Source organism: Nicotiana sylvestris, chromosome 3, assembly GCF_000393655.2.
Source record: "Nicotiana sylvestris chromosome 3, ASM39365v2, whole genome shotgun sequence".
NCBI classification, from domain to species: Eukaryota; Viridiplantae; Streptophyta; class Magnoliopsida; order Solanales; family Solanaceae; genus Nicotiana; species Nicotiana sylvestris.
The window spans coordinates 161,407,702-161,416,425 of record NC_091059.1 but is presented as its reverse complement, the minus strand read 5'-3'; positions in this window follow the sequence as shown (position 1 = coordinate 161,416,425).

Genomic DNA, 8,724 nt, shown 5'->3' with positions numbered 1-8,724 from the left:
GGCGCGCTACACATCCATAATCAAGACTCTACTAGACACGGCTCATAGACAACCCCTAGGACAGACTTGCTCTGATACCAAGTTTGTCACGACCCAAACTGAAGGGCCATGACTAGCACCCGACCACACTTGCCGAGCACCAACGTACATTTCATCTAACCTTCATTATTATCTTTTAAGGCTAAAGAGATCAATATAAATGGTAGACCTAGATCATGGACAACCAGCAATAAAATATGACGGCATGAACATACATAGCAGGGGATGACCAGACAATCAAGAAACTACATATAAGGTATGAGCTACCACGCTACTATGAAAGACTATACAACAAAAACTAGCCGACAAGGCATACCAAACTATACATGAGCCGACACTTGTCTATGAGCCTCTAAAAGAACATAAGTGTTGCAACATAGCCGGAACAGGGCCCCGACATACCCATAATGTCTATAACAAAAATTGCATACCAAGACCAAGGCAAGTCCGGAGAAGGGATCTCGCCAATCACCGCTGAACTGGACAGTCTACTGTGGTGGGGGAGCTGCACCTGTCTGTCTATCAGGACCTGCAGCACGACATGCAGCGTCCACAAATAAAAGGACGTCAGTACGAATAAAGTACTGAGTATGTAAGGCAAGGAACCATAAATACGATCAGTAATGTAAGCAAGGATAAAGAATATACCACCTGTAACATCTTAGTACCTCTGAGGGCTACTTACATGAAATGCATGATACATATGTATAAATACATAAACCTTTAAAGCATTCGCCTCTGTGGGCATCATCATCATCATATCGTACCCGGCCATAATAGGCTCGGTAGAATCGTACCCGGCCACGTGGAGCTCGGTAAAACCCAACTGATCAGTGGTTGCACAATAGGTGCCGTACCCGGCCAACTATAGTGTGGCTCGGTAGAGTAAAATAGATACATATATATAATGCATGCTCGACTCATGGAATCACATTCTAAACCTTTCGGAGTGACGTAAGGTCGGTATCCTCTGTACACGTTATTAGGACTAACTCTTCACTATGAACCTTATAAGAATCAGGAAGTACCAATAACATTGATAACATAAGAATAAGAGAAGCAACATTAACATCAATCGTTCCATAAGAGGGAAAACAATGTAAGTACTGCTAGCTTCTAAGAGTAGAGTATCTTTGGAAGCTCGTTCATTACATTATGTACAATCGGAGTCGTGCAAAAGAAGGAAAGGGATAGCCTCACATACCTTGTATATACTTCCCCAATCTCAAGCTATGCAATTGTCAAAACTCCTTAGTCTACAATAAGAGAAACGATACTATCGTTATCATTTAAGCGTCATAACTATTATGTATCGACCACAACCTATTTTACGATGAAACGGACAGCACCTCCCCTATATATATGACCTCACACCATTCAAAATAGTCACCAAACAGCCCAAACAACATCAATAATAAACATATTGAGCCTCCCAATATAGTCCACACACAGCCTAATCACTCCATACATACGACGACCACCATAGTCGTGTCAAACAATCTGGAAATGTTACGAATAACTATCAGCCCATAACCCTACATATATATGGTGTTTCCCCACACCCTTCCTCCTCCAAAACTCCACAAGATAGTAGTAAAATACGCAGCCCAACAACAACGCAAAACAGTCCACAAAACAATAACATTACTACCAAACCTTTCGATATATATCTCACAAGTTCTAGCTTCAATGGCTTAGCCGCAACTTGGATAATCTTAAATACATATAGAGTAAGAGGTTCCTTACCTTTATACAGAAAGAACAACTCCAATTTGACCTTAAATTTCCATGAAATATCCCTCCAATGCTGCCACACAACAAAAAAAACGAAACTAGCGATCAATTAGTGTTTTTCGGCACTAGAATCACTTTAGAAGGCTTGAAATCACCTAGGATTGATATTAAGAACATGAGGGAGTATTTACAGAACATAAACCCTTTAAAACAACCTCCCACACGGGCTGGAACGACACAAAAATGAGCAACAACAAGAAGAACAAGAGACTTACTAGCGCCACGGAATTCCCGACACTTGATTTGTGTTGTTTGCCCTTTTTTTGGGTCTTGAATCTTGAGAGAACCTTGAGAGGATGTTCCTAGGGTTCTAAGGTCTGAAAATAGTGAAAAGAAATGACTTAAAACGGGTTGTAGTCATCCTATATAGGTCCAAATATCTTAAACCGACTTAGTGGGCCCCATAGAGAGGTGCTTGGCGCAGTCTCGCGAAAACGCGAATATCTCTCTACTCCGAGATCGTATCGATGAACGGTTTAATGCGTTGGAAACTAGACTCATAGATCTTTAATTTTGTTGGTAGATCACCCCGTAATTCCTTGTAAATTATGAGAAAAGATTAGAAACATTTGACCTAATGTTTAAGTAAAATTATGAACCTAAGTTGCGACAACTTTTGTCGACTTTTGTTTCATAACTCGTTTGACTTCAAGACTTATGATACGGATATTATATGATTAAAATACCTTAATAAATGAACTCTTGAGTGTATTAAGCACCGCTAGATTACCTGAAAATACAAGTTACAACATCCTTGATTCGTTTAACTTCTAATACTGGTTAATCACCCTTATACACTCTTGTATCACTTAAGACCAATAGGATTGACTTCTTATAATCTCAAAGATAATTCCTTTTTGGATTTATGTTAACTAATATATGGCATGAACTAACACATGTGGATATGGGTTGTAACAACTTTCTTCATAAATAGCACAAAGAACATATCTAACTGAGAATCTTCTCATGCCTTGCGTATTACAAGTAACAAAAAATGGGTATCCTTCCAATTTCACTTCCCTATATCACTAGATGGTGCTTGTAAGCACGTGATTTTTGCCCTATGAGAGAATTACTCCCAAAAAAAAATTCAAAATAAAACAATTTTGAATTGTGTACAATTTTGAGAATTTTTGTGGCATTTTTCAATAATTATTTGTATTTGTCCATGCATATTTATTTGTTAAATTAATAAAAATACAAAAATATGTCGCATTTGCATTTAGGATTTAATTCTACCATTAAGAGTAATTAAGTTTGTTTTACAAAATAAAAAAAATCACAAAAAAAATGTATTTTGCATTTTTAGCATTTAATGTCCAATTGTATGATTTTATTTTTAATTGGTATTTAATTATGTGTGATAATTGTTATTAGGAGTTAATTAGTATTTTAAGATAATTTTGGTTTTTATAATTTAATCTTAGCATTTTAGCTTTATTAATTAGGAAATTGAATAAATAGAATAGAACAAAAATAGAGAGAAAACCGGACTGGGCCACCTTTCAAATTAAATCAACTAGGCCCCAAAACCCAAACCCCTTTACCCATTTTTGTCTGCCCTGCCCCATGGCCCAAACGACCCCCCCTTTCTTTTACTTTCATTTTTCAATTACATTCACCCTTACACCCAAATAACCAAACCCTAGAGACCCCTAAACACCCACCCCTCTGCTGCGTCATCTTCTTCAAACCACCAAACAGCTGCCACCCTCGAGACTTCCCTCCCCACGAACCAGATGCACCCCCTTCGTCTCCAGCCTCAGTCCGTCGAACCAGACACCTCCAGCCATGAACGATGCACGACCACCTTAGGCAGCAACCAAACGACCTTTCTCCTTCCCCCAACTGCCCAGCGACGCCAAACCTCCATTAACGCCAGCTTCACGCCGGAGACCAGCGTCCGAAACGACCACCAGCCTTCACGTCCCAAATGACCACCAGTACACCAACCAAACGACCCTTCTCCTCTTCTTCACAAGAGCCCGCAAATACCCGCCAACGACCCGTCGTCGTTAACACCCCAGCCACACCGGAAAAACCAGTGCTGCCCTCCTCGTCCGCCATTAACAGCAGCACGTTGCTACTTCTTCTTCTGCTACGTCCAGCCAGCTTCACCTTCCTTCATCTTCGTCGAGCTCCGGCCAGCTCCACAAGTTCATTGACAAGTAGCGTTGCTACTGTCCCTTCTTTTTCTTCGTCAACTGATCTCCATCACCATCGGAAAATGGCGACGGAAGTTTGTTTCATCAATGGAGTTCGAGGAGAGTTCGTTTAAGTTTGTCGACTGACTTTCAAGTTTATCATTCCATTTGGTGTAACGTTCCTGTTGAGTCGATATCCGTTAGGTTTGACAGTCTTGGTTCGAGTTTTTTCATTGCCGTTCGAGTTCGTCATTGTTCATTTCCGGTTAGTTGGTTTAAGTTTCATTTCTATCCGTATTTTTCTTGATATTCTCGGATCCGAAATCAGTGTATGTTTGTTGCTTTCTTGCTCGTGGTTTATCGTTTCTTGATTATTTCTTCAGTTTGTTTTTATTCATTTAAAAGAATTTAGTTTTAATATAGAAGTGTGTTAGTTTGATAACTTGAATCCTTCATTTTGATTGTAATATTGTTAGATTTAGTTTAAGGTTCAATTGATTATTGAGTTTAATGATTTGAATCTGTTTATTTATTCCGTTTAAGTTTAATTTGAATTTGAACTCGGTGATTTGAACATACTTGTCTGTTCAAACTTAAAAAATTATCTAAGAACTAAAATCAGATTACCAGCTATAACCAATTCACCTAATCAATTAACCAAAATATAGCAGCTATAACCAATTCTTAATCAAATTCAATCAAAAATTCAAACTAAATGATGAACAACAAAGAAACAATTGGAATTATTTTGATTGGACAATATTTTTTTAAACAACAAACTTACTTTCACATTCAACAACAATAACAAACAAGTATATTCAAATCACTAAGTTCAAATTCAAATTAAACTTAAACGGAATAAATAAACAGATTCAAATCATTAAACTCAATAATCAATTGAACCTTAAACTAAATCTAACAATATTACAACCAAGATGAAGGATTCAAGTTATCAAACTAACACACTTCTATATTAAAACTAAATTCTTTTAAATGAATAAAAACAAACTGAAGAAATAATCAAGAAACGATAAACCACGAACAAGAAAGAAACAAACATACACTGATTTCGTATCCGAGAATATCAAGCAAAATACGGACAGGAATGAAACTTAAACCAACTAACCGGAAATGAACAACGACGAACTCGAACGGCAATGGAAAAACTCGAACCAAGACTGTCAAACCTAACGGATCTCGACTCAATAGGAACATTACACCAAATGGTATGATAAACTTGAAAGTCAGCCGACAAACTCAAACGAACTCTCCTCGAACTCCATTGATGAAACAAACTTCCGTCGCCATTTTTCGATTGTGATGGAGTTTAGTTGACGAAGAAAAAGAAGGGACAGTAGCAACGCTACTTGTCAATGAACTGGTGGAGCTGGCCGGAGCTCGACGAAGACGAAGGGAGGTGAAGCTGGCTGGACATAGCAGAAGAAGAAGTAGCAACGTGCTACTATTAATGGAGGATGGGGAGGGCAGCACTGGTTTTTCTGGCGTGGCTGGGGTGGTAACGACGACGGGTCGTTGGCGGGTGTTTGCGGGCTCTTGTGAAGAAGAGGAGAAGGGTCGTTTGGTTGGTGTACTGGTGGTTGTTTGGGACGTGAAGGCTGGTGGTCGTTTCGGACGCTAGTCTCCGGCATGGAGCTGGCGTTAATGGAGGTTTGGTGTCGCTGGGCAGTTGGGGGAAGGAGAAAGGTCGTTTGGTTGCTGCCTAAGGTGGTCGTTCGTCGTTCATAGCAGGAGGTGTCTGGTTCGACGGACTGAGGCTGGAGACGAAGGAGGTGTGTCTGGTTCGTGGGGAGGGAAGTTTCGAGGGTGGCAGTTGTTTGGTGGTTTGAAGAAGACGACGCAGCAAGGGGGTGGGTGTTTAGGGGTCTCTAGGGTTTGGTTATTTGGGTGTAAGGGTGAATGTAATTGAAAAATGAAAGTAAAAGAAAGGGGGGTCGTTTGGGCCATGGGGCAGGGCGGACAAAAATGTATAAAGGGGTTTGGGTTTTGGGGCCTAGTTGATTTAATTTGAAAGGTGGCCCAGTCCGGTTTTCTCTCTATTTTTGTTCTATTCTATTTATTCAATTTCCTAATTAATAAAGCTAAAATGCTAAGATTAAATTATAAAAACCAAAATTATCTTAAAATACTAATTAACTCCTAATAACAATTACCACACATAATTAAATACCAATTAAAAATAAAATCATACAATTGGACATTAAATGCTAAAAATGCAAAATACATTATTTTTTGTGATTTTTTTATTTTTTAAAACAAACTTAATTACTCTTAATGGTAGAATTAAATCTTAAATGCAAATGCGACATATTTTTGTATTTTTTTATTAATTTAACAAATAAACATGCATGGACAAATACAAATAATCATTGAAAAATGCCACGAAAATTCTCAAAATTGTACACAATTCATAATTGTTTTATTTTGAATTTTTTTTGGGAGTATTTCTCACATAGGGCAAAAATCACGTGCTTACAGCTGCCCCTCTTTGTCCGAAAACACGAAGAGTTTTTGTGCAAAGATAAAGTGAGCGATTTTTGCCCATCCGAGTACTCCGTGTGAAGCATTTTTTGAAAAAGATTTAACCGAACCTTTGCTTCAAAGGTTTCCTACATATCCCCGGCTAAAAGGGAATCAGGTTAATGTAGTTCGGGAAGTTTTGGTAGCTGGGACTGCCATGGGACTGCGATGTTGCTGTTACTACTGTTGCATGCCGTTACCACTGCTTTTCGATCTCCTTACTACATCGTGCCAAAAAGAAAACAAGAAGTTAGACTAAACTTAGGAATTGCAAAATCTTATCTATCTTCCACTTGCTCTAGTTATGTTGCTTTCTTGTTGACTTGTGTTTCCTCTGGTGCTTTTCTTTCGAAAACTGCTGGGGACGACACTGGCCTTTTGCTTTTCTGAACACAAGTTTTATCATTCCGCTCTGTCTGCTGGGGACACTGCTTCCTACATTAAAGCTTGTTATGCTGGGGATTTTTGTTGTAACCCTCCTCATTACTGACTTCCGATTTGATCTTGAAATGTATTCCTCCATTCTGCAGGCGGGGACGCTCCTGACACCAACTTGACTTTTGAAAGGTGACACAACCTCTATTCTCCAGGCGGGATCCTGACTTCTCCAACCTTTTTAAATGTAACACCTTCATTCTCCAGGCGGGCTCCTGACTCCAATAACAACTTAAAATAACACCTCCATTCTCCAGGCGGGCTCCTGACTTCTTCAATCCTTTTAAATGTAACACCTCCATTTTCCAGGCGGGCTCCTGACTTCTCCAACCTTTTTAAATGTAACACCTCCATTCTCCAGGCGGGCTCCTGACTCCAATAACAACTTAAAATAACACCTCCATTCTCCAGGCGGGATCCTAACTTCTTCAATCCTTTTAAATGTAACACCTCCATTTTCCAGGCGGGCTCCTGACTCCAACTTAAAATTTAACAACCTTCGTTCTACAGGCGGTCTCCTGACTTCTCCAACTTTCTCAAAATAATTCAGCCTCCATTCTCCAAGCGGGCTCCTGATTTCTTCAACTTAAAAATATAACAACCTCCGTTCTACAGGCGGGCTCCTGACTTCAACAACTTCTTAAATTTTAACACCTCCATTCTCCAGGCGGGCTCCTGACTTCAACAACTGCTTAAATTTTAACACCTCCATTCTCTAGGCGGGCTCCTGACTTCTTCAATTCCTTAATAATAACACCTCCATTCTCCAGGCGGGCTCCTGACTTCTTCAACTTCATAAAAATAACACCTCCATTATCCAGGCGGGCTCCTTACTTCTTCAACGTCCTCAAAATAATTCAGCCTCCATTCTCCAGGCGGGCTCCTAACTTCAACAACAACTTAAATGTAACACCTCCATTCTCCAGGCAGGCTCCTGACTTCAGCAACTTTGAAAATATAAAACCTCCATTCTCCAGACGGGCTCCTGACTTCTTCAACTTCTTCCTTCCAAACTGGTGTTTTGTTCCTCTGAAAACTGCTGGGAATAACACCGATATTTTATTTAACAAATATGTCATCTTCCTTCTTCAAAGACTATTTCCTTTAAAGCTTAGTGTTTCCACTTTCCTGAAACCTGTCGGGAATAACACTGCTGGGGAATTATCTTCCTCTTTTTAATAATGGTGGGGATGATATTGATTCAAAGGTCATTGCTTTTACAACTTTGGGTCATCTTGCTTCTTCCAAGATTGCTCTCCTTTTAAAACTTGTATCTCCCTTCTTGTATACTGCTGGGGATTTTATTTTCTTCAAAACTTGTGTTGTCTTCTCTCTTTCCCAAATGGCTATCTGATTTCAAGAAAATTTTCGTAATGAGAGAAAATTTTCTACCCCAGTTTGATAATCTTCTTTGTGACCCTGTCTTCCTGCTGTCAATAATATTTCCTTTCCCTGCTTAAAATCAAAGGAAAATTTGTTAGTTTAAAACGGGGCGAGTGGTCGTGCCACTTTTGCTGGGGATGGTTTTTCCCTTTTCTTTTCCTTGCTTTGCTATAAAACTTGCTGGGGAGGATATTGTTTGTTGAGAATGATACTCCTGCTGGGGATGGTTTTTCTTTTCTCTTTCTTCCCTGCTCTGTGTTGTCCGACCATTGTGAAGCTTGGTCGAGAACCTGTCAGAGTTGTTCCTGTATCTCGCAAATCTGCTGTGGATCCTCTTGGAATTTGATCCATAACTTTTTAACTGTCATTTTTCCGTTTTTCTCCAACTTCC